The sequence below is a fragment of the Loxodonta africana genome, chromosome X (genome assembly GCF_030014295.1).
Source record: "Loxodonta africana isolate mLoxAfr1 chromosome X, mLoxAfr1.hap2, whole genome shotgun sequence".
NCBI lineage: Eukaryota > Metazoa > Chordata > Mammalia > Proboscidea > Elephantidae > Loxodonta > Loxodonta africana.
The window spans coordinates 64526119-64551208 of NC_087369.1; positions in this window are offsets into that span (position 1 = coordinate 64526119).

The following is a 25090-nucleotide window of genomic DNA, read 5'->3' on the forward strand; positions in this document are numbered from 1 at the left end:
TCCAATCCATCTCTGAAGAGTTGGCGTCAGGAATGGTTCCTGTCCTGGACCAACAGAAGGTCTGGGGACCGTGACCACCGGGGCCCTTCCTGTCTCAGTCAGACCATTAAGTCTGGTCTTCTGAGAATTTGGGGTCTACTTATCCCATTGCTCTCCTGCTCCCTCAGGGGTTCTCTGTTGTGTTCCCTGTCAGGGCAGTAATTGGTTATAGCTGGGCACCATCTAGTTCTTCTGGTCTCAGGCTGATGTAGTCTCTGGTTCACGTGGCCCTTTCTGTCTCTTGGGCTTGTAATTGCCTTGTGTCCTTGGTGTTCTTCATTCTCCTTTGATCCAGGTGGGTTGAGCCATCTTAGATGGCTGCTTGCTAGCGTTTAAGACCCCAGATGCCACTCTTCAAAGTGGGATGCAGAATGTTTTCTTAATAGATTTTATTATGCCAATTGACTTAGATGTCCCCTGAAACCGTGGTCCCCAGACCCCTGCCCCTGCTATGCTGGCCTTTGAAGCACTCAGTTTATTCAGGAAATTTCTTTGCGTTTGGTTTAGTCCATTTGTGCTAACCGCCCCTGTATTGTGTGCTGTCTTTCCCTTCACCTAAAGTAGTTCTTATCTACTATCTAATTAGTGAATGCCCCTCTCCCACCCTCCCTCCCTCCCTCCACCCTCTCATAACCACAAAAGAATGTTTTCTTTTCAGTTTAAACTATTTCTCAAATTCTTATAATAGTGGTCTTATACAATATTTGTCCTTTTGCACCTGAATAATTTCACTCAGCATAATGCCTTCCAGGTTCCTCCGTGTTATGAAATGTTTCACAGATTCCTCACTGTTCTTTACCGATGTGTAGTATTCCATTGTGTGAATATACAATAATTTATTTATCCATTCATCCTTTGATGGGCACCTTGGTTGCCTCCATGTTTTCGCAATTGTAAACAGTGCTGCAATGAACATGGGTGTGCATATATCTGTTTGTGTAAAGGCTCTTATTTCTCTGGGATATATTCCAAGGAGTCGGATAGCTGGATCCTCCTGGTAGTTCTATTTCTAGCTTTTTAAGGAAGCACCAACTGATTTCCAAAGTGGTTGTACCATTCTACATTCCCACCAGCAGTGTATGTGTCCCAATCTCTCCACAGCCTCTCCAACATTTATTATTTTGTGTTTTTTGGATTAATACCAGCCTTGTTGGAGTGAGATGAAATCTAATTGTAGTTTTGATCTGCAATTTCTCTAATGGCTAATGATCATGTACATTTTCTCATATATCCATTGGCTACCTGAATGTCTTCTTTAGTGAAGTGTCTATTCATATCTTTTGCTCATTTTTTAATTGGGTTATGTGTCTTTTTGTAGTTGAGTTCTTGCAGTATCATGAAGATTTTAGAGATCAGGCGCTGATCAGAAATGTCATAGCTAAAAACTTTTTCCCAGTCTGTAGGTAGTCTTTTTACTCTTTTGGTGAAGTCTTTGGATGAGCATAGGTGTTTGATTTTTAGGAACTCCCAGATATCTAGTTTTTCTTCTGCATTCGTTATAAGGTTTTGTATACTGTTTATGGCATGTATTAGGGCTCCTAACATTGTCCCTATTTTTTCTTCCATGATCTTTATTGTTTTACATTTTATATTTAGGTTTTGGTCAATTTTTAGTTTTTGTGCATGAATTGAGGTATGGGTCATGTTTCATTTTTTTGCAGATGGATATCCAGTTATGCCAGCACCATTTGTTAAAAAGACTGTCTGTCCCCCATTTAACTGTTTTGGGGCCTTTGTCAAATATCAACTGCTCATATGTGGATGGATTTATGTCTGGATTCTCAATTCTGTTCCATTGGTCCATGTATCTGTTGTTGTACCAGTACCAGGCTGTTTTGACTACTGTGGCGGTATAATAGGTTCTAAAATCAGGTAAAGTAAAGCCTCCCACTTTGTTCTTCTTTTTCAGTAATGCCTTATTTATCCAGGGCCTCTTTCCCTTCCATATGAAGTTGGTGATTTGTTTCTCCATCTCCTTAAAGAACGTCGTTGGAATATGGATTGGAATTGCATTAAATGTATACATCGCTTTTGGTAGAATAGACATTTTTATGTTGTCTTTCTATCTGCGAGCAAGTTATGTTCTTCCACTTATGTAAGTCTCTTTTGGTTTCTTGCAGAAGTGTAGTGTAGTTTTCTTTGTATGAGTCTTTTACATCTCTGGTAAGATTTATTCCTAAGTATTCTACCTTCTTGGGGGCTACTATCAATGGCATTGACTTGGTGATCTCCTCTTCGATGTTCTTTTTGTTGGTATAGAAGAATCCAACTGATTTTTGTATGTTCATCTTGTATCCCGACACTCTGCTGAACTCTTCTATTAGTTTCAGTAGTTTTATGGAGGATTTCTTACGGTTTTCTGTGTATAAGATCATGTCATCTGAAAATAGAGATACTCTGACTTCTTCCTTGCCAATCTGGATGCGCTTTATTTCTTTATCTAGTTTAATTGCTCTGGCTAGGACTTCCAGCACAATGTTGAATAAGAGTGGTGATAAAGGGCATCCTTGTCTGGTTCCCGATCTCAATGGGAATGCTTTCAGGCTCTTTCCATTTAGGGTGATGTTGGCTGTTGGCTTTGTATAAATGCCCTTTATCACGTTGAGGAATTTTCCTTCTATTCCTATTTTGCTGAGAGTTCTTATCATGAATGAGTGTTGAACTTTGTCAAATGCCTTTTCTGCATCAATTGATAAAATCATGTGATTCTTGTCTTTTGTTTTATTTACATGATAAAAAAAAAATTTTTTTTTGGACTACATTAATTGTTTTTCTAATGTTGAACCATCCCTGCATACCTGGTATGAATCTCGCTTGGTCATGGTGAATTATTTTTTTGATATGTTGTTGAATTCTATTGGCTAGAATTTTGTTGAAGACTTTTGCATCTACATTCGTGATTGATATAGGTCTATAAATTTCTTTTTCTGTGGTGTCTTTACCTGGTTTTGGTATCAGGGATATGGTGGCTTCAGAGAATGAATTTGGAAGTATTCTGTCCTTTTCTATGCTCTGAAATACCTTTAATAGTAGTGGTGTTAATTCTTCTCTGAAAGTTTGGTAGAACTCTGCAGTGAAGCTGTCCGGGCCAGGGGTTATTTTTGTTGGGAGTTTTTTGATCACCTTTTCAATCTCTTCTTTTGTTATGGGTCTATTTAGTTGTTCTACCTCTGTTTGTGTTAGTTTAGGTAGGTAGTGTGTTTATAGGAATTCATCCATTTCTTGTAGGTTTTCAAATTTGTTTGAGTATAGTTTTTCATAGTAATCTGATCCCAATCTGATATGATTCTTTTAATTTCCGTTGGGTCTGTTGTAATATCGCCCACTCATTTCTTATTCGGGTCATTTTCTTTCTCTCCTGTTTTTCTTTTGTCAGTTTGCCCAGTGGTTTATCAATTTTGTTGATTTTTTCCAAAAACCAGCTTTTGGTCTTGTTAATTCTTTCAATTGTTTTTCTGTTTTCTATTTCATTTAGTTTAGCTCTAATTTTATTATTTGTTTTCTTCTGGTGTCTGTGGGTTTCTTTTGTTGCTGTCTTTCTATTTGTTCAAGTTGTAGGGATAATTCCTTGATTTGGGCCCTTTCTTCTTTTTGGATGTGTGCATTTGTTGCTATGAATTGACCTCTGAGCCCTGCTTTTGCTGTGTCCCAAAAGTTCTTTTTTTTTTTTTTTAAAAGTTCTAATAGGAAGTGTTTTCATTCTCATTGGAGTCTCTGAATTCCTTTATTCCATCCTTAATATGTTCTATAATCCAGTCTTTTTTGAGCAGGGTATTGTTCAGTTTCCAAGTGTTTGATTTCTTTTCCCGTTATTGATTTGCACTTTTATGACCTTACGGTCAGAGAAGATGCTTTGTAATATTTCAATGTTTTGTATTCTGCTAAGGCTTGCTTCATGACCTAATATGTGGTCTATTCTAGAGAATGTTCCATATGCACTAGAAAAGAAAATATAGTTGGTTGCTGTTGAGTGGAGTGTTCTGTATACGTCTACGAGGTCAAGTTGTTTGATTGTGGCATTTAGATCTTCCGTGTCTTTATTGAGCTTCTTTCTGGATGTCCTGTCTTTCACCAAAAGTGGTGTGTTGAAGTTTCCTACTATTATTGTGGAGCTATCTCACTTTTCAATGCTGATAGAGTTTGTTTTATGTATCTTGCAGCCCTGTCACTGGGTTCATAAATATTTAATATGGTTATATCTTCTTGGTGTATTGTCCCTTTAATCATTATATAGTGTCCTTCCTTATCCTTTCTGATGGATTTAACTTTAAAGTCTATTTTGTCAGAAATTAATATTGCCACTCCTGCTCTTTTTTGATTGTTGCTTGCTTGATAGATTTTTTTTCCATCCTTTGAGTTTTTGTTTGTGTCTCTAAGTCTAAGGTGTGCCTCTTGTAGGCAGCATATAGACGGATCTTGTTTTTTAATCCATTCTGCCACTCTCTGTCTCTTTATTGGTGCATTTAGTGCATTTACATTCAGGGCAATTATGGATAGGTATGAAGTTAGTGCTATCATTTTGATGTCTTTTTTTGTGTGTTGTTGACTGTTTCTTTTTCCCACTTGATTTTCTGTGGAGTAGATTTTCTTTGTATATTGTCCTTTCCTTATATTTGTTGTTGTTCATTTTGTTTCTGCTAGGTCTCTATTTTTCCCTCGTATTCCATTTTGATGAGCAGGATAGTTTGTCTCCTTTGTGGTTACCTTCTTATTTGCCCTATTTTTCTGAATTTAAAACTAACTTTTATTTCTTTGTATTACCGTATTTTCCCCTTCATATGGAAGGTGTATGATTACATTTCTTAATCCCTCTTTATTATTTTATTGTTGTCTTCTTTTATATAATATCATCGTTGTTACACTGTTTTGGGCCTTTTTTATATATAATCTTGCTTTCTTTTTTGGTTTCCCTGTGTGGGTTGACTTCTGGTTGATCTGCTCTAGTCTTGGGTTGATGCCTGATATTATTGATTTTCTAACCAAAGAACTCCCTTTAGTATTTATTGTAGTTTTGGTTGGGTTTTTACTAATTCCCTCAACTTGTGATTGTCTAGAAATGTCTTAATTTCACCCTCCTATTTAAAAAAAAAATTTTTTTTTTTTTTAGTTATTTAGGAGACAGTTTTGATGGATATATGATTCTTGGCAGGCAATTTTTTTCCTTCTATTTTTTAAATATGTCATCCCATTGCCTTCTTGCCTGCATGGTTTCTGCAGAGTAGTCCGAGTTTATTCTTATTGGCTCTCCTTTGCAGGTGACTTTTCGTTTATCCCTCACTGCTCTTATAATTCTCTCTTTATCTTTGGTTTTGGCAAGTTTGATTATAATATGTCTTGGTGACTTTCTTTTAAGATCTACCTTATGTGGAGTTCGATGAGCATCTTGGATAGATATCTTCTCATCTTTCACAATATCAGAGAAGTTTTCTGCCAACAAATCTTCAACAATTTTCTCTGTATTTTCTGTTATCCCTCCCTCTTCTGGTACTCCAATCACTCGTAGGTTATTTCTCTTGATAGAGAAATAACATGATTCTTAAGGTTTCTTCAGTTTTTTAAATTCTTTTATCTGATTTTTCTTCCAATATGTTAGTGCCAAGTGATTTACCTTCGAGTTCAGAAATTCTAGCTTCTACTTGCTCAATTCTGCTCCTCTGACTTTCTATTGAGTTATCTAATTCTGTAATTTTATTGTTAATCTTCTGAATTTCTGATTGCTGTCTGTCTATGGATTTTTCCAGCTTATTAAACTTTTCATTATGTTCCTGAATAATCTTTCTAATTTCTTCAGTTGCTTTATCTGTGTGTTCCTTGGCTTGTTATGCATATTACCTTATTCCCTTCCTGATGTCTTGAAGAGTTCTGTATATTAAACTTTTGTATTCTGCATCTGGTAATTCCAGGAATGCACTTTCATCTAGAAGATCACTGGGTTGTTTGTTTTGAGAGCCTGTTGAGGTGATCATGGTCTGTTTCTTTATGTGACTTGATATTGACTGTTTTCTCCAAGCCATCTATAAGTTATTGTATTAGTTTATTCTTGCTTACTTTGTTTTGTTTTGGTATACCCCTATGGGTTGCTCGAATGAGCTAGCTTGATTATTTTCACCTTCAGAGCTCTGGTGTCCTGTCCCCAGCTGGCTAGAGCTGTTATCAAGTATATCAGTCTAGGAGTCTATTCAGTTTTCTCGTATGAATTCAGCTCAGGTTTCCAGGTGGCTGATATCAAATGTGCAGTACAGGCTCTGTCCTACAGTCTTAGAGGGGCAGGGGTGATTGGCGTATATACCCGTATCTGATTGCAGCAGGGGGCCACGCTCTGAACAAGGCAGGGGGCTGAGAACTGACCCCCAAGTGTCTCTGAGGAAAACGCATCTCTGTTCCCTAGAGCATGCTGGTGGGTGGGTTCTGCAGAGGGACCGTGGGCACCCAAAGTTTTTGGTTTAAGGACTGGGAGGTACCAGTTATCTTTGGACCCCTGTCGCGTGTGGCTGGGTGACCTGAGTGGAGCTACCAGTGCTTAGGTCCCTGATGTGGGTAGGTGAGGACCTTGTTTAATGGGCAAAGCAAAGTCAAACGTCAAAAGCCCACCTCTCCACGGCACAGCTGAAATGGTTGGAGTTTGCCAACAAGGGCCTATTCTCCCAAAATACGCCCACACAGGTACATGCAGAAGGGAAAGGTGATCAAGGTCCAAGGATGATTTATGCCTGGACAGAAGCCACTTCTGTCCTGAGCTCCCCTGGTTAATGGAGCTAGCAAATTATCTTTTCCCCCCAATTGCAAATTTTTTCCTTCCCCAAGGCTGGGAGGATGACTCTAGGTGCTCACCAGGGTCTATCTGAGGCCCAGAGATTCAGCTGCTGAAGGCTGCTTGGGGGTGGAGGGGATGTGGTAAAATATACGCAAGTACTTAGCTTTTGCCGAGAGCGCCCTTCTCCTCAGGTTCCAGAGGTGTGAGTGGGCTGTGTGGCTGGCTGCTTCTCCCTTAGGAAGCTCCAGCCAAACGCTACGACCAGCCTGCTGCTGCTGCCACCGCTCTGGGAATGGTGCCTGAGGGTTCCCGGCGATTCAGGTCCAGTAACGCCTCTCCACTTCTGAACGGCTTCTTCCTCCCCCTGCCCCTCAGTTCATTTTCTAAGCTTGCCTTTGATGCTCAGGGCTCCCAGTTTGTCACAAATATACTGGTTTCACTTGTTTTTTCAGGTCTTGTTGTAAAGTGGGCTCGCTGGAAGCGTCTGTCTATTCCGCCATCTTGGTTCCGCCTCCCACTTTTTTGTGTGTGTCTTTTGGTTTTTGGGCTTTTGTTTTGCCCGACAGCATTGCCACTGCATTTTCTTCTAAGAATTTTGTAGTTTTAGTTTACACATTTAGATTTTTAATCCATTTTGAATTTTGTTTTTTTGTTCGTTGAGAGGCATGGATCCTGTTTCATCTTTCTGCTTGTGGAAATCCAATTTTCCCAATACCGTTTATAGAAAAGACTCTTCTTTCTCCCAACAAATAGACTAAGCAACCTTGTCAAAATCCATTGAGCATAGATATGTGGGTTTATTTCTGAACTCCCAATTCTATTCCATTGGTCTATGTGTCTGTTGTTATACTGGTACCAGGTTTTGTCTTTTTTTTTTACTGTAGCTCTTTTAAAATCAGGAAGTTGTGTCCCCCTACTCTGTTCTTCTCTTTCAACACTGCTTTAGCTGTCTGGGGCCTCTTACCATTCCATATAAAGTTGAGAATTTGTTTTCCTATTTCTGTAAAGAAGGCATTTGGAATTTTGATCAGAATTGCATTGAATATATAGACCTTTTTGGGTTGTATTGATATCTTAACAATATTAAGTCTTCCAATTCATGAACACAGAGCATCTTTCTATTTATTTAAGTCTTCTTTAATCTCTTTAAGCAGTGTTTTACAATTTTCATTGTATGTCTTTCTCATCCCTGGTTAAATTTTTTATTCCTAGACGCTATTGTAAATGGAATTGTTTCCCTAATTTCCCTTGCAGATTTATCATTGCTGGCGTATAGAAACCCAGATGATTTTTGTGTGTTAACCTAGTATCTTGCAACTTTGCTAATTTCTTCTATTAGCTCTGGAAGCTTTCTTGCAGACCTGTTGGGATTTTCTATATAAAGGATCATGTCGCCCACAAATAGAAATAATTTTATTTCTTCTTCTCCCATTTGTATACTTATTTCTTTTTATTGCTCTGGCCAAGACTTCTAATCAATACTGAATAGAATTGGTGAGAGTAGACCCCTTGTGTTCAAGGGGAAAGCTCTCAATCTTTCACCAATAATTATCATGTTGGCTGCTGGTTTTTCATATATGCCGAGTCATATTGAGGAACTTCCCTCTATCCCAATCTTCTCGAGCATTTTCATCAAGAAAAGGTGTTAGATATTTTCAAATGCTTTTTCTTCATCCATAGAGAAGATCATGTAGTTCTTTTCCTTTGTTCTACTGATTTGGTGTATTACATTGATTTTATAGTGTTGAACTATCTTCCATTCCTGGAGTAAATCCCACTTGGTCATGGTGTATGACTTTTTTAATATGCTGTTCTCTTCTCATTTTGCTAGTATTTTCTTGAGATTTTTTGCATTTATATTCATAAAGGGTATTGGTCTGTAGTTTTCTTTTCTTATGATGTCTTTGTCTTGTTTTGGTATAAGCCCAAGCAATCTTAAGAAGAACAAAGCACTTACCAATCTCAAAATATAATATACAGTTACAGTAATCAAAACAGTCTGGTACAGGTATAACAATAGACACATAGACCAATAGAATAGAATAAGAATCCAGAAATAAACCTATACATTTACAGCCAACTGATTTTTTACAAGGCTGCTAAGTCCATGCAATGGGGAAAGAATAATCGCTTCAATAAATGGTGCTGGGATAACTGGATTTCAACATAAAAAAGAATGAAGCTGGACTTATATTTTCCACTATATACAAAAATTAACTCAAAATGAATCAAAGACCTAAAGATAAAAACTAAAACCATAAAACTCCTAGAAGAAAACAGGTGTATTGCTCTCGGACCTAGATTTTGATAATGGAATTTTAGATTTCATACCAAAAGCACTATCACCAAAAGACCAGATAAAGTGGACTACATTAAAAAAAAAAAAAAGTTTGTTCAACAAAGGATTTAAACAACAAAGTGTAGAGACAACCTACAGACTAGGAGTAATTTTTTGGGAACCATATATCTGATAAGGGTTTAATATCCAGAATATATAAGTGGCCCCTACAACTTAACAGCAAAAAGACAAACTGAGATCAAGCAAAAAAAAATGGGCAAAAGACCTGAATAGACATTTCACCAAGGAAGAAATAGAAATTGCCAACAAACATATGAAAAGATGTTCAACATTATTAGTCATTTTTGTTGTTAGTTGCTATTGAGTCAGTTTCTACTCAAGGGGCCCCATGTGTGCAGAGTAGAAGTGCTCTGTAGGGTTTTCAAGGCTGTGACCTTTTGGAAGCAGATTGTCAGGCCTGTCTGCTGAAGCACTTTTGGCTAGCAGTTCAGCACTTAACTGTTTGTGCCACCAAGGGACTCCTCATTAGTCATTGTTGTTGCTGTTGGTTGCAATAGAGTCAATTATGACTCATAGCGACCTCATGTGACAGAGTAGATTTGCCCCATAGTGTTTTCTAGGCTGTAATCTTTATGGGAGCAGTTCGCCAGGTCTTTTCCTCCATGGAGCCTCTAGGTGGCTTCGAACCGTCAACATTTCAGTTAGCAGCTGAGCACTTGTTGCATCACCAGGGCTAATTCCATTAATCATTAAAAAAAACTCATTGCCCATTGAGTTAATTCTGACTCGTAGTGACCCTATAGGACAGGGTAAAACTGCCCCATAGGGTTTCCAAGGCTGTAATCTTTACAGAAGCAGACTGCTTAGCCATTAAAAAAAAAAAAAAGTTGTGTCAAGTTGATTTCAACTCGTAGTGAACCTGTAGGCCAGAATGGAACTGCCCTATAGGGTTTCCAAGGAGTAGCTGGTGGATTTGAACTGCCAGTCTTCTGGTTAGCAGCCACGCTCTTAACCACCATGCCACCAGGGCTCCAAAAACACGTCGCTGTCCATTAATTCTGACTCATACCCTATAGAACAGAGTAGAACTGCTCCACAGGGTTTCCAAGGAGAGGCTGGTGGATTTGAACTGCTAATGTGTTGATTAGCAGCCAAGCTCTTTTTGTTTGTTTTTTATTGTACTTTAGATGAAGGTTTACAGAGCAAACTAGTTTCTCATTAAACAATTAATACACATATTGTTTTGTGACACTGGTTGCCAACCCCACGAAATGTCAACAGTCTCCCTTTCTCAACCTTGAATTCTGCATTACCAGCTTTCCTGTCCCCTCCTGGCTTCTCGTCCTTGCCCCTGGGCTGTTGTGCCCATTTAGTCTCCTTTTGTTTTATAGGCCTGTCTAATCTTTGGCTGAATGGTGAACCTCAGGAGTGACTTCATTACTGAGTTAAAAAGGTGCCCCGGGGCCATACTCTCGGGGTTTCTCTAGTCTTTGTCAGACCAGTAAGTCTGGTCTTGTTTTGTGTGTGTGTGAGTTTGAATTTTGTTCTACATTTTTCTCCAGCTCTGTCCAAGACCCTCTATTGTGATCCCTATCAGAGCAGTTGGTGGTGATAGCGGGGCACCATCTAGTTCTGCTGGACTCAGTCTGGTGGAGGCTGTGGTAGTTGTGGTCCATGAGTCCTCTGCACGAATCTTTCTCTTGTGTCTTTGATTTTCTCCGTTCTCCCTTGCTCCAGATAGGGTACGGCCTGTAAAGTACCTTAGATGGCCTCTCACAAGCTTTTAAGACCCCAGATGCTACTCATCAAGTAGGATGTAGAACATTTTCTTTATAAACTATGTTATGCCAATTGAGTTAGATGTCCTCCAACACCATGGTTCTCACAGCCCTCAGCCCAGTAATTCAGTCCCTCAGGGAGCTTAGATGTGTCTATGGAGCTTGCCTTGCCTTGGACAAGTTGTGCTGGCTTCCCCAGTATTGTGGACTGTCTTACCCTTCACCAAAATGACCACTTACCTATTGTCTATTTAGAGTATTTTTCCTTACCGTCCCTTGTAACCATCAGAGATTGTTTCTTTTTGTATAAGTATTTATAGTAGCGGTCTCATACAATATTTGTCCTTTTGTGATTAACTTATTTCACTCAGCATAATACCCTCCAGGTTCATGCATGTTGTGAGATGCTTCACAGATTCATCATAGTTCATCGTTGCAGTTGTGTGTATATACCATAGTTTGTTTATCCATTCATGTGTTGATTGGCACCTAGATTATTTCCATCTTTTTGCTATTGTGAACAATGATATAATGAACATGGGTGTGCATAGGTCTATTCGTGTGACGGCTCTTATTTCTCTAGGACATATGCCTAGGGGAAACGCTGGTGACGTAGTGGTTAAGTGCTACAGCTGCTAACCAAAGGGTCGGCAGCTTGAATCTGCCAGGCACTCCTTGGAAACTGTATGGGGCAGTTTTACTCTGTCCTGTAGGGTCGATATGAGTCAGAATCGACTCGACAGCCCTGGGTTTGGTTTTTGGTATATGCCTAGAAGTGGTACTGCTGGATCATATGGTATTTCTATTTCTAGCTTTTTAAGGAAGTGCCATATCTTTTTCCAATATAGTTGTACCATTTTGCATTCCCACCAATAGTGCATAAGAGTTCCAGTCTCCCTGCAGCCTCTCCAAAATTTGTTATTTTGTGTTTTTTTAGATTTGCACCAATAATGTTGGGGTGAGATGGTATCTCATTGTGGTTTTGATTTCCATTTCTTTAATGGCTGGTAATTGTGAGCATTTCCTCATGAGCCTTAGCCACTTGAATGTCTTCTTTGGTGAAGTGTCGTTCCATATTCTTTGCCCATTTTTCAATTGGATTATTTATCTTTTTGTTGTAGAAGTGTTGGATTTTCCCATAGATTTTAGACATTAGACCCTTGTCAGATTTGTGACAGCCAAAAAATATTTCCCAGTGTGTAGGTTCTCTTTTTTACTGTTTTGGTGACGTCTTTTTTTTTTTTTTTTTGTACTTTAGATGAAGATTTACAGGACATATTCATTTCTCATCAAATAGTTAGTACACACATTGTTTTACAACATTGGTTAACAACCCCACGACATGTCAACACTCTCCCTTCTCAACCCTGGATCTCCTTTTGCCAGCTTACCTGTTCCCTCTGACTTCCAGTCCCCACCCCAGGGCTGGTGCACCCCTTTAGTCTTGTTTTGTTCCATGGGCTGATTCAATCTTTGGCTGAAGAATGAACCTCAGGAGTGACCTTATTACTAAGCTGAAAGGGTGTCCCTGGGCCACACTCTCAGGGTTTCTCTAGTCTCTGTCAGGCCAGCAAGTCTAGTCTTTCTCTTTGAGTTAGAATATTGTTGTACATTTTTCTCCAGCTCTGTCCAAGACCGTCTATTGTGATCCCTGTCACAGCAGTCAGTGGTGGTGAATGGGTACCATGTAGTTTTACTGGACTCAGTCTGGCGAAGGCTGTTGGAGATGTGGTCCGTTAGTCCTTTGGACCAATCTTTCCCTTGTATCTTTAGTTTTCTTCATTCATCCTTGCTCCCGAAGGGGTGAGACCAGTGGAGTATCCTAGATGGCCGCTCATAGGCTTTTAAGATCTAGACGCTACTCACCAAAGTAGAATGTAGAACATATTCTTTATAAACTATATTATGCCAATTTGAGCCAGATGTTCCCCAAGACCATGGGCACCACAGTTCTCAGCTCAATAATTCAGTCCCTCAGGGAGTTTGGATATGTCTATGGAGCTTCTATGACCTTGCCTTGTACAAGTTGTGCTGGCTTCCCCAGTATTGTGGACTGTCTTACCCTTCACCAAAGTTGCCACTTACTATTGTCTATTAAGTGTTTTTCCATCCCCACCCCTCCCCTCCCTGGTGACCATCAAAGGATGTTTCTTTTTGTATGTAAATCTTTTCATGAGTTTTTACAGTAGTGGTCTCATCAATATTTGTCCTTTTGTGAGTGACTTATTTCACTCAGCATAATGCCCTCCAGATTCATCCATGGTGTTAGATGCTTCACAGGTTCGTCATTGTTCTTGATCGTTGCATAATACTCCATTGCGTGTATGTACCACAGTTTTTTTATCCATTCATCTGTTGATGGGCATCTAGGTTGTTTCCATCTTTTTGATATGGTGAACAATGCTGCAGTGAACATGGGTGTGCATACGTCTATTCATGTGACAACTCTTATTTCTCTATGGTATATTCCTAGGAGTGGGATTGCTGGATCACATGGCGTTTCTATTTCTAGCTTTCTAAGGAAGTGCCATATTGTCTTCCAAAATGGCTGCATCATTTTGCATTCTCATCAGCAGTGTATAAGAATTCCAATCTCCCCGCAGCCTCTCCAACATTTGTTATTTCCTGTTTTATTTATTTGTGCCAGTAATGCCAGTGTGAGATGGTATCTCATGGTGGTTTTGATTTGTATTTCTCTAATGGCTAGAGATCATGACCATGGACCAGGCCATGGTATTTTCAATCACATCATATGCATGTGAAAGCTGGACAATGAATAAAGAAGACTGAAGAAGAGTTGATGCCTTTGAATTGTGGTGTTGGCAAAGAATATTGAATATACCATGGACTGCCGAAAGAACAAACAAATCTGTCTTGGAAGAGGTGTGGCCGGAATGCTCCTTAGAGGCAAGGATGGCGAGACTGCGTCTTACATACTTTAGACATGTTGTCAGGAGGGATCAGTCCCTGGAGAAGGACATCGTGCTAGGCAGAGTACAGGGTCAGCGGAAAAGAGGAAGACCCTCAACCAGGTGGATTGACACAACGGCTGCAACAATGAGCTCAAGCATAACAACGATTGTAAGGATGGCGCAGGACCGGGCAGTGTTTTGTTCTGTTGTGCATAGGGTTGCTATGAGTTGGAACCGACGCGAGGGCACCTAACAACAACAAACAGAGATCATGAGCATTTCCCATGTGTCTACTGGCCGCTTGAATGTCTTCCTTTGCGAAGAGTCTGTTCATTTCCTTTGCCCATTTGTTAATTAGATTGCCTTTTTGTAGTAGAGGTGTTGGATTTTCTTGTAGATTTTAGAGATTAGACCTTTGTCTGACTTGTAATAGCCAAATTTTTTTTCCCAGTCTGTAGGTTCTCTTTTAACTCTTTTGGTGAAGTCTTTTGATGAGCATAAGTGTTTAATTTTTAGAAGATCTCAGATATCCAGCTTATCCTCTGGAGCTTGTGTGTAGTTGGTTGTAGTTTGTAACCTGTTAATGCCATATATTAGGGCCTCTAGCATTGATCCTATTTTTTCTTCTATGAACGTCATGGTTTTTGGCTTTGTTTTTAGGCCTTTGATCCATTTTGAGTTGGTTTTTGTATATGGGGTGAGGTATGGGTCCTGTTTAATTTTTTTATAAATATACATCCAGTTTTGCCAACCCCCTTTTGTTAAAAAGACAGTCTTTTCCCCATTTGATGGACTTTGGGCCCTTAACAAAGATCAGGTGACTTTAGGTGGATGGATTTACATCCGGGTTCTCAATTCTGTTCCATTGGTCAAAGTATCTGTCATTGTACCTGTACCAGGCTGTTTTGACTACCATAGCTTTCTAGCAGGTTCTGAGGTCAGGTAGTGTGAGTGAGTCCTCTTACTTTATTCTTCTTCAATAGTACTTTACTTATCTGGGACTTCTTCCCTTTCCATATAAAGTTAATGATAAGTTTTTCCATCTCTTTACAGAATGTTATTGGTATTTGGATCGGTATTGCATTGTATTTGTTAATTGCTTTGGGTAGAATTGTCATTTTCACAATGTTTAGTCCACCTATCCATGGGCATGGTACATTTTTCCATTTATGTACATCTGTTTTGGTTTCTTGGAAGAGTAGTGTTTTGTAGTCTTCTTTGTATAGGTCTTTTACATCCCAGGTTAGACTTATTCCCAAGTATTTTTTTTTGTTGTTGTTATAAATGGTATTGTTTTTGTGATTTCCTTTTCATCGTTCTCTTTATTGACGTATACGAATCCAACTGATTTTTCTATGTTTATCTTATATCCTGCTGCTCTGCTGAATCTTTCTATTAGTTTCAGTAGTTTTCTCCTGGAGTCTTTTGGGTTTTCTGTGTATAGTATCATATCATCTGCAAATAGCGAGAGTTTAACTTCTTCATTATGAATTTGGATGCCCTTTATTTCTGTTTCTTGCCTTATTGCTCTAGCTAAGACTTCCAGCACAATGTTAAATAGGAGTGGTGATAGAGGGCATCCTTGTCTTGTTCCTGTTCTCAAGGTGAGTGTTTTCAGCCTCTCTCCACTAAAAATGATGTTGGCCATTGGTTTTGCATATTTGCCCTTTATTAAGTTGAGAAATTTTCCTCCTATACCTATTTTATGGAGAGTTTTTATCAGGAATGTGTGTTGGGCTTTGTCGAATGCCTTTTTTGGTCAATTGAGATGATCATGTGATTCTTTTCTTTCTTTTTATTTACGTGGTGGATTACTTCGATTTTGTAATGTTGAACCATCCTTGCATACCTGGTATGAATCCTGCCTGGTTGTGGTGTATTATTTTTTTGATATGAAGCTGATTTAACTCTATTGGCTAGAATTTTGTTGAGCATTTTTGCATCTACATTCATGAGAGATATTGGTCTGTAATTTTCTTTTTTGTGGTGTCTTTGCCTGGTTTTGGTATCGGGGTTATGCTGGCTTCGTAGAATGAATTAGGAAGTATCACTTCCTTTTTTATGTTCTGAAATAGTTTGAGTAGGACTGGTGTAAGCTCTTCTCTGAATATTTGGTAGAATTCTCCAGTAAAGCCATCTGGGCCAGGGCTTTTTTTTGTTGGGAATTTTTTTATTACCTTTTCAATGTCTTCTCTTGTTATGGGTCTGTTCAGATTTTCAACATCATTTTGTGTTAGTTTGGGTAGATAGTGTGTTTCTAGAAATTTGTCCATTTCCTCTAGGTTTTCAAATTTGTTGGAGTATAGTTTTTCATAATACTGTGTTATGATCATTTTTATTTTGGTTGCGTCTGTTGTAATGTCCCCCATTTCATTTCTTATTTGGGTTATTTGCATCTTCCTGTGTTTTTCATTTGTCCATTTGGCCAGTGGTTTGTTGATTTTGTTGATCCTTTCAAAAACCAACTTTTGGTTTTGTTGATTCTTTGTATTGTTTTTCTATTCTCTATTTCATTTATTTCTGCTCTGATCTTTATTATTTCCTTTCTTCTGGTGGCTGTGGGCTTTTTTTTTGTTGTTCTCTTTCTGATTGTTCAAGTTTTGTAGCGAAAATTTTGATTTTGTCCCTTCTTTTTTGATGTGTGCATCTATTGCTATAAATTGACCTCTGAGCATTGCCTTTTCTGTGTCCCAAAGGTTTTGATATGATGTGTTTTCATTCTTGTTTGATTCTAGGAATTTTTTAATTCCATTTTTGATTTCTTTTGTTACCCAGTGGTTTTTAAGGAGGTTGTTTGGTTTTTGTTATTCAGTTTGCAAGTAATTGATTTTTTTCCCCTTACTCTTACTGTTGTTAATTTCTACTTTGATGGCATTGTGGTCAGAGAAGATATTTTGTATTATCTCAATGTTCTGGATTTTGTTAAGGGTTGCTCTGTGGCCTAAGATGTGGTCTATTCTGGAGAACGTTCCATGTGCACTGGCAAAGAGTGTGTACTTTGCAGCTATTGGGTGGAGTGTTCTATATGTCTATGAAGTCAAGTTAGCTGATTGTGCACTTTAGCTCTTCTGTATCTTTGCTGAGTTTCTTTCTAGATGCTCTGTCCTTTACTGAGAGCAGTGTGTAGATGGTTAAGCCTTCATGATGGTTTGTCTCTTTAATCATTATATGGTACCCTTCTTTGTCTTTTATGGTGGATTTTGTTTTAAAGTCTATTTTGTCTGAGATTAGTATTGTTGCTCCTGCTCTTTTTTGTTAGTTATTTGCTTGATATATGTTTTTCCATCATTTGATTTTTAATAAATTTACATCTTTGTTTCTAAGGTGTGTCTCTTGTAGACAGCATATTGATGGATTCTTTTTTTTTTTTTTACCCACTTTGTCACTCTATGTCTCTTTACAGGTGCACTTAGACCATTTGCATTCAGTATAATTATTGATAGGTGTGAGTTTATTGCTGTCATTTTGTAGTTTTTTTTTTCGTGGTGATAACATTCTCTTTGTCCACCTTACTTTCCTGTGCTGACTTCCTTTTGTTTGTGGATTTCTTTTGTTTTTTGTAGAATTTTTTTTTATTGAGACTTTATGTTTTCCTCCTTTATTTTGATGAGTAGGCTTGTTAATTTTCTTTGCAGTTACCTTGAAATTTACCCTTATCTTCCTGGATTTGAACCAGTCTATCACTACTTAGTATTACCTTGCCTTCCTCTCCTTTGGAAAGTTCAATACCTACACCATTTATTACCTCTTCTATTGTTCTAACATTGCTGTCATTTGCAGATTAACCTCTCTGGTTCCCTGATGCAATTCTTTTGGTTTTGGATAGTACTTGAGAGTTCATTTTCTACATTGGTATCTGGCTGGTAAAATTTTGTGCCCTAGATTCAGGCTGTGGTCTGATGTTGTTTGTTCATAGACCAAAGGACTCTCTTTAATAATTCTTGTAAGTTTGGTTTGGTTTTTACATATTCCCATAATTTCTGTTTATCTGGAAGTGTCCTAATTTCACCATCATATTTGAACGAAAGTTTTGCAGGATATATTTTTTGTGGTTGGCAATTTTTTTCTTTCAAGGTTTTATATCTGTTGTTCCATTGCCTTCTTGTCTGCATGGTTTCTGCTGAATAATCAGAGCTTAGTCTGATCGTTTCTCTTCTGTATGTGACTTTTTGTTTTTCTCGAGCTGGTCTCAGCATTTTATCTTTGTTTTTGGTTTTAGCTAGTGTGATTATATGTCTTGGTGTTTTTCTTTTCAGGTCTATCCTTCATGGGGTTCATTGACCTTCTTTGATGGTCTACTTTTCATCATTCATGATATTAGGGAAGTTCTGTGTCAGCAACCTTCAATGATCCTCTCTGTGTTTACCATTTTCTCTCTCTGTTCTGGAACTCTGATCACTCACAGATTTTTGCTTTTGATTGTATCCCACATGATTCTCAGAGTTTCTTCATTTTTCTTCGTTCTTTTTTCTGATTTTTCTTCAAACAGAGTTTTATCGAAGTGTTTGTCTTCAATTTCACTGGTCCTGTCTTCCATCATTTCAAATTTGCTCCTCAGACCTTCTATGACACTGACCATTTCTGAAATCCTGTTGTTTATCTTTTGGCATTCTAATTGTTGTTTCTGTATGATTTCTAGTTGTGAATTTATTTTGGCTTTTTGTTCCAGTGTTATTTTCCTGAATTTTTCCATTTTTTGTCTGTATTTTCCATGAATTTGTCTTCCTTTTCTATAAATTTGTCTATTTTTTCCTTATTTTTGTCTTCTTTTTGCTTCAACTCTTGGATAGCTCTAAATATTAGAGATTTGAATTCCCTGTCAGGTAGTTCTAGTGTTTTTTCTTCTACTGGAAAGTCATCTGGTGTTTTGTTTTCATGCCTACTGGGATCATCCTGTCCTTTTTTTGATATGTTTTGATATTGTCTGTTGTCTTTGGGACATTCAGTAGTTATTTTCTTTGTTCTGGATTGTAGATTTGTTTGTTTTATCTTTTTGTTTTATTTGGTTGTCTGAGCAGGCAGACTGTGCATTCTTTGTTGTTTGCTCATCTGTAGTCACGATATTTTTCACCTCCTGGTCCAATCGGCGGGGTCAGTCACTCAACTATGGTGCAGCAGAGCTGGTCCAGCTGAAGGGGAGGGGCTGGGATGGGTTGTTTGTGGCACATACCACGGCTGACAGGGCAGGCCAGGAATCAGCGCCAGGCAGGTTCTGGTAGGCCTTGCCTGTGGTGCTCGGAGGTGTTATGTTCAGCACACGGTGCAGGTAGGCAGAAAAGAGAGGGGAGGTTGTGATGTATGGAGCAAATATGGGTATGGAAAAGAGGAGAGAGAAACAGGAGCCAAAAATAAACAAAGGAAAAAAAAGAGTGCAAAGGGAGCTTGCCATTGGAGTGGAGTGATGAGAAACCAAGAAATGGAGAAAAGGAAAAAGAAAAAAAGCTAGATAAAAATTTGGAATAGAAAAAAAATGACCCTAGGGGTCCCACCAGTGTGGCTGTGACAACTGGGGAAGTCTCCCAGATTGTGGCAGTATATCCTGGCTAGAGGGGATATAGGTGTCACACAGCACCAGGTATTCAGGAGACAGGAAAAGAGGGTAAATATAGACAGATGAGAAATGGAGAAAGACAGAAAGGGAGAAGGAGAGAAGAGAAAAAGAAAGAAATTCCCCTAGGGATTTTGCCTAGCAGCTGCACAGATTTGGGGAGTGGCTCCTAAGCTGTGTAATGCAGCCCTGCTAGAAGGAGCTCTCGAGTGTGAAAAGAGGAAAAAAAATGAAACAAAACATAACAAAGCAAAAAAAGCACCAGGGATCCCACCAGCATGGTGTCACAGGTGGGGGGAGTGGTTCCCCAGTTGAGCCAGGCTTCACAGCCTTTGAAGATGAAGAAGTATCACCAGCTCAGCGACCTTGCCAGCAGGGCGAATCCAGGCAGCCTGGAGTGGAAGCAGTTACCTCCTGGCCAAGAGACTGCGGCTGGCAGGAAGCAGAGGAGGCTGAAGTGGGAGGGGAGCAAGGGTCGGTGTAGGAAAGTGTATATCACTCATTACCAGGTGCTCTGTCTTCTGCTGGGAACTTTGTGGAGCTGCTTTCCAGGACTCCCTGTCCACTGATCTGCTATGTGGGCAGGGCAAATCCAAGCTGCACGGATGCTGCACTTCCCCACCAGCCAAGACACTGCAGCCAGCCAGGAAGCTCAGAGGTAGAGCAGGGGGGAGAGGATGGGGGGTGGGAAAGCATGTATCTGTCTGTCTCCTGCTGGGAGCTCAGTGAAGCTGCTTTCCCATGCTCCCTGTCCATGGATCCCAGACAGGAGTCCAAGATGGCAGATCCATGCTGGGTTAGCTGATAAGGAACCTCCACGTTTATCTCTCCTCGCTCTCTGCTCTCTGTCAGTTTCTTATTCCATTCAGTGTTTGGTTGAGTACTTTCTCTCTTCATTTGACACTTCGGGTTCCAGGAATGATGTTTGTCTCTGTTCACTTAGTTTTTCGGGTCTTTGGTGTGGAGGGACGGGGTGGTGCTTCTGTCTATGACACCATGTTGGCAGGAAGTCCCCTGGTGAGGTCTTTTGAAGAGCATAAGTATTTAATTTTTAGAAGATCCCAGTTATCTAGCTTGTCTTCTGATGTTTGTGTATTGTTAGTTATGGTTTGTATCCTATTGATGCCTTGTATTAGGGCCTCTGGTGTTGACCTTATTTTTTCTTCTATGATCTTTATAGTTTTTGGTTTTATATTTAGATCTTTCATTCATTTTCAATTACATTTTGTGTATGGTGTGAGGTATGGGTTCTGTTTCATTTTATTGCAGGTAGACATCCAGTTTTGCCAGAACCAGTTGTTTAAAAGACTATAATTTCCCCTATTTGATGGATTTGGGCCTTTGTCAAAGATCATTTGACCTTTGGTGGATGGGCTTACATCTGGGTTCTCAATTCTGTTCCATTAGTCAATGTGTCTGTCATTGTACCAGTACTAGGCTGTTTTGACTGTAGCTGTATAGTAGGTTCTAAGGTCAGGTAGTGTAAGGCCTCCTACTTTATTCTTCTTCAATAGTGTTTTACTTATCTGGGGCTTTTTCCCTTTCCATATAAAGCTAATGATTAGTTTTTCCTCTCTTTAAAGAATGCTACTGCTATTTGGATGGGGATTGCATTGTATTTGTAGATCGGTTCGGGTAGAATTAATATTTTCACAATGTTCAGTCTACTTATCCATGAGCAAGACATGTTTTTCCATTTATGTAGGTCTCTTCTGGTTTCTTGCGTAGTGTTTTCATAGTTTTCTTTACATAGGTCTTTTAAGTCCCTGGTTAGATTTATTCCTATGTATTTTATTTTTAAAGGGCTATCTAAAAAAAATTTTTTTGTTTATTATAAATAGTATTGTTTTCCTGATTTCCTTTTTGCAGTTCTGTTTATTGGCATATAGGAATCCAACTGATTTTTGTATGTTTAGCTTGTATCCTGCTAATCTGCTGAATCTTTCTATTAGTTCCAGTAGTTTTCTTATGAAGTCTTTTGGGTTTTCTATGTATAGTATCTTATCCACAATTAGGGACAGTTTTACTTCTTCCTTACCTTTTACCCTTTATTTCTTTTTCTTGCCTTATTGCTCTAGCTAGGACTGCCAGTACAATGTTAAATACTAGTGGTGATACAGGGCATCTTTGCCTTGTTCCTGCTCTCAAGGGGAAAGTTTTCAGTCTCTCTCCTTTAAGAATGATGTTGGCTGTTGGTTTTGTATAGATGCCCTTTATTATGTTGAGGAATTTCTCTTCTGTACCTATTTTACTGAGAGTTTTTATAAGGAATGGCATTGAACTTGGTTGAATGTCTTTTTTGTGTCAATTGAGATGGTCATGTGATTGTTTTATTTATGTGATGAATTACATTGATTGATTTTCTAATGATGAACCATCCTTGCATACCTGATATGAACCCGACTTGGTCATGGTGTATTATTTTTTTCTTGTGATGATGTATTCTATAAATAATAGAAAATTCTAAATAAGAATTTTTGAATCTATATTCACGTGAGGTATTGGTCTGTAATTCTCTTTTTGTGTGATGTCTACCTGGTTTTGGTATCAGGGTTATGCTGGCTTCATAGAATGAAATTGGATGTATCTCTTCCTTTTCTATGTTCTCCCCATTACCAGCTTTCCTGTTCCCTCCTACCTTCCAGTCCCCGCCCCAAGGCTGGTGTACCCCTTTAGTTTTGTTTTGTTCCATGGGTCTGTTCAATCTTTGGCTGAAGGGTGAACCTCAGGAGTGACCTCATTACTGAGCTGAAAGGGTGTCTGGGGGCCATACTCTCAGGGTTTCTCCAGTCTCTGTCAGGCCAGTAAGTCTGGTCTTTTTTTGTGAGTTAGAATTTTGTTCTACATTTTTCTCCGGCTCTGTCCAGGACCCTTTATTGTGATCCCTGTCAGAGAGTCAGTGGTGGTAGCCAGAAACCATCTAGTTTTACTGGACTCAGTCTGGTGGAGGCTGTGGTAGATGTGGTCCATTAGTCCTCTGGGCTAATCTTTCCTTTGTATCTTTAGTTTTCTTCATTCTCCATTGCTCCTGAAGAGGTGAGACCAGTGGAGCATCTTAGATGGCTTGTGTTAAGCCCTTTGGTGTTCTTCTTCTTACCCTTTGTGTACATTTTTTAGATATATTTTCTCTGGTTGCCATAAAGATTACATTTAACACCTTACATTTGCAACCACCTAGTTTCACTTTATTCCAACAAATAATATACAAGCAACAAGTAATATAGAACAGTAACACAAATATTCTATTCCTCTTTCACTCCCCCATCTTTGTTATTGTTGTCACCAATAATTTGCAGACAAAAATCCCATAAAATTGGCTCTTTTACTTGCCCATGCCATTGCCTTTACAGTATTATCTCTCTTTTTTCCCATGATCAGCTTTGAGTAGCTGTCTAGTGTCCTTTCCTTTCCATCTGAAGACCTCCTTTAGAATTTCTTTCAAAGCAGGTCTGCTAGTAACACATTCCTTCAGCTTTTGTTTATGAAGGAATGTCTTGATTTCACCCTCATTTTTGACAAACAGTTTTGGTGGATAGAAAATTCTTGGTTGACAGTTTTTTTTTTCTTTCTTATAGCACTTTATTTATATGGTTTCATTGCCTCTGGCCTCCAAAGTTTCTGAAAAGAAACAGCATTTAATCTTATTGAGAATCCCTTATATGTTACACAGGGCTTCTCTCTTGCTGCTTTCAAGAGTCTCTTCTTATCTTTGGACTTCAGGAGATTGATTACAATCTGTCTCAGTGTGGATCCATTGGAGTTTGTTGAGCTTCCTGAATTTGCAGATTCAACTCCTTCATCAAATCTGGAATGTTTTCTGCCATGTTTCTTCAAATATATTATTTTGTCCCTTTCTTTTTCTCCTCTCCTTCCAGGATTCTCATGACACGTATGTTGGTTCACATGGTGGTGTCCCACGTTTCCATTCAACCTTGCTCATTTTTCTTTATTATTTGTTTCTGTTTCCTTTGAGATTCAATAAATTTGACTACATTTTCTTCTAGTTCACTTATTCTTTCTTCTGCCAGCTCAGATTTTTGTTTTTGTTTAATCCCTCTGTTGTATTTCTCATTTCAGTTATTGTATTCTTCAGCTCCAATATTTCTGTTTGGTTCTTGTTTATATGTTCTATCTCCTTATTCAGATTTATTTAGCTTATTGTCCATATGTTCTTTAAATTCATTGAGCATATTCAATATTGTTATTTGAATGACTTCTATTTTGCCCATTATCCAGACTTCCATAGAGCTGATTTCTGTTTCTTCATATTGTTCTTTTATTTGGGACATCTTTTCTGCTTTTTTCCATGCCTTGTAATTTTTTAGGCAAGCCACATTTGAATATTATACTGTGGTAACCCTGGAACTCAGTATCTTCTTCCCCAGGGATTTTAAATTTCTTTCTATAGATAGATAGGTATAGATATAGATGATATACACATAGATTTAATTCATAGCAACCCTATAGGACAGAGTAGAACTGCCCCATAGACTTTCCAAGGAGTGCCTGGCAGATTCCAACTGCCGACCCTTTGGTTAACAGCTGTAGCACTTAATCTCTACACTACCAGAGTTTATATATAAAACCCTGGTGGCATAGTGGTTAAGTGCTACAGCTGCTAACCAAAAGGCCAGCAGTTTGAATCCACCAGGAACTCCTTGGAAACTCTATGGGGCAGTTTTACTCTGTCCTATAGCTTCACCGTGAGTTGGAATCAACTCAATGGCAGTGGGTTTTATGTATATATTTCACCTTCCCTGATTTTTGAAGGCTGTAGTAGTCCACCTGTTCAGTAAATGTCTTTAACTATTGTTAAAAGGACTGCCCTCCAGGACATGTGTTGATAGCAAGAACTCTGATCCAAAGCTCTTGTCCACTTAGAGTTTCAAAGGATATTTTCTTATAGTTCAGGGAGAAAAACAAACAACAGAGTACAGAAAGTGTCTGATTCTCTAACTCTTCAGCAATTGTGATTTTTACTTGATGTAGGTTGTAGTCAATTGTTTACTTCGTGCTTTTTCCAAACCACTTTTTGTGTAGCATCAGTTTCAGTTATGGTGTATTTGCAGTCAGTCAGTGATCTGGCTTATCAACTAGAATGCACTCTGGCCCTTTGATTCTGCAAGCAATGACTCAGCACTAGCAAAAGGCCAAAATCTCCACTCTTTTTTTTTTAATTTTTATTGTCTTTAAGTGAAAGTTTACAAATCAAGTCAATCTCTCACACAAAAACTTATATATACCATGCTACATACTCCCGATTACTCTCCCCCTAATGAGACAAAAAAAAAAAAAGAGAAAAAAGATTTTTTTTTTCCTAACGAGACAGTCTGCTCCCTTCCCCCACTCTCTCTTTTCGTGTCCATTTCGCCAGCTTCTAACCCGCTCTACCCTCTCATCTCTCCTCCAGGGAGGAGATGCCAACATAGTCTCTAGTGTCTACCTGATCCAAGAAGCTCACTCCTCACCAGCATCCCTTTCCAACCCATTGTCCAGTCCAATCCATGTCTGAAGAGTTGGCTTTGGGAATGGTTCCTGTCCTGGGGCAACAGAAGTTCTGGGAGCCATGACCACTGGGGTCCTTCTAGTCTCAGTCAGACCATTAGGTCTGGCCTTTTATTGGGGTCTACGTCCCACTGCTCTACTGCTCCCTCAGGGGTTCTCTAAAATCTCCACTCTTGTTTGAATCTTTCAGCACACTCCCTGACCAAGCCTTCTTTGCACACTGTGCAACCCCCAAACATTGGAGTACAATGTCCC